Below are 2,276 nucleotides of genomic sequence, written 5' to 3' on the forward strand. Positions count from 1 at the left end.
TGGGACTGATTGGATAGCTCTTTCAAAGATGCAACACGAATTGCTCATTATAACCTGCGATTGATAGATTTTAGTTAACCAACGTTATTAAGGGATCATTGAAGTCTGTGAGACACTTCATAATTGTTTCTATTATCAACAATCCACCCACAACATTTTGTTGCACACTGCAGGAATTGCTAACATGCATACCGGATGACAGTCAAACTTTAATAACGTTTTATAGAATCAGAGAAAATTGCCTGAACCCCTGTGGTTAATGAAGAGAAGTTTAATGTTTGAGTTCCGTATACAACTTGGAATTCTGGAAAACATGGTTTGTAGTTTGCAGAAACGCGGCTTAGATCTGCTGTTGTGAACCGAGGTAAAGCTGCAGGATCCTTGAATAATCTTTCACAATTCAACTGAAAGCAGCCGGAATGTGCAGCTTTGAGAGGGGCTGTCTGCACGGTCAGGGCTGGAAACGGAAGTGAGCGAGCGACACCGTCGTGTTCTGTGTGTGTGCATAACTGTACAGAATAACACAAATGTAACAGGACTTTGTTACATTGCATAACAAATGGGAATTGATCCATTTTTCTACGATATAAATGAACATGATTTACAAAATGTTACCGCCCGGTTTCGAACCGGGAACTTTTCACGTGTTAGGCGAACGTGATAACCACTACACTACGGAAACGCTGGATAAAACCGTCGCCTTTGGCTATAAATCTATGAATCTATGAAGAAAGTTATTAAAGTTTGACTGTCACCCTGCAAACATGTTACAATTTCCTTCAGTGTGCAACACACATTTTTGTTGGTTTTAATACAATTAATAAGATTCTCACAGACTTCAATTGTCTTCGTCAGAACTGAAATCCCTGACTGGGAATCAAACCTGATTGTTTTCAATGATGATTGGATTGTCCTATGAGGAGAGATTGAGTAGATTGGGCCTATAATCTCTGGAGTTCAGAAGTATGAGATGTGTTGTCATTGAAAGGTACAATTTACTTGGAGGGCTTGAAACGGTAGAAGCTGAGAGGTTGTTTCCCCTGGCTGGAGAGTCTAGAACTGGGGGGCAGAGTCTGAGGATAAGGGGCCGGCCATTTGAGACTCAGATGAGGAGACATTTCTTCACTCAGAGGCTTGTGAATCTTTCCAATTCTCAACCTCAGAGGGCAGTGGATGCTCAGTCATTGAGTATATTCAAGGATTTGAGAGTCCTTTTACACAGAATACAGAAATTAACGTTTGTGAGCTCTTCCTTTATATTGAGCGGTTTCTCGTCCTTTAATCGGTGTCAGCTTTCGCTCAGCGGTTACTTCGCAGCACCAACTTCTTTGTAAGTTCGAACTCTGTCTCACCGCGGGCGCAGTCTGGGCTTTTTTCAATCCCTTTCAACACCGAAACACATTAAAGCAGTGATTTTAATTTAGCAGTGTGACATTTTTCGAGGCACCAGTAAATGATTCAATAACGTATTCCTATCAGTATCGCGAGCTGGGTTCGATTCCCGGTTAGGGAAGACATTTTGATATCACCGTTTCTCATTCATGAATGCGATGTAATTTTATTAAATTAATTACATGCATCTAATGTGAATAAATAAGAACTGCTTTAATCACCATTAATTAACCGGTAACTTTATTTTGCAGAATGAAAGACATGATAATATGGTTACTGAGGGACAGTCGAAACTTCATTCATTTATTTTGCTCTTTGCATCTCCTGAACTGATAACCCATATCTAATTTTACACATTGCATTTAAGGAGAATGGTTTAAAATGTTCATTGCTTGAGAGAGCAGCGATCTGGGGCAACATTTGTAAAATTTAACGGGACCGGCTATTTCACAGAAAAAAACCTATTCTCTCACATGATGTTTTCAGACCACACACTGACCGATCTTTGCTCGGCACCAAGTGGATGATCTGATACTTGCCCGCGTTGAACTCCATTAATCACTGGTCAGGGGAGATTTAACAGAGGTGATCAAAATTATGGGGGAAACAGTTTCCACTGGCAGGAGTGTCAGCAGGGCTGTGGGGGAAGAGCAGCGGAGTGGGACTGATTGGATAGCTCTTTCAAAGATGCATCATGAATTACTCATTTTAACCTGCAATTGATAGCTTTTAGTCAACCAACGGTATTAAGGGATCATTGAAGTCTGTGAGACACTTCATAATTGTTTCTATTATCATGAACCAACCCACAACATTTTGTTGCACACTGCAGGAATTGCTAACATGTATACCGGATGACAGTCAAACTTTAATAACTTGTTATA

At 40.4% G+C, this 2,276-nt stretch overlaps 1 non-coding gene across 1 annotated transcript; it reads right to left on the reverse strand.

Moving 5' to 3' along the window:
* Positions 1–609: 609 nt before the first annotated feature.
* Positions 610–682, reverse strand: trnav-aac (transfer RNA valine (anticodon AAC)). The gene has a single exon. It is a non-coding gene; the product is annotated as a tRNA-Val (tRNA).
* Positions 683–2,276: the final 1,594 nt, after the last annotated feature.

The sequence above is a fragment of the Somniosus microcephalus genome, unplaced genomic scaffold (assembly GCF_052327205.1).
Source record: "Somniosus microcephalus isolate GS21.2 unplaced genomic scaffold, FLI_Smic_1.0 unresolved_chr4, whole genome shotgun sequence".
Lineage (NCBI taxonomy): Eukaryota > Metazoa > Chordata > Chondrichthyes > Squaliformes > Somniosidae > Somniosus > Somniosus microcephalus.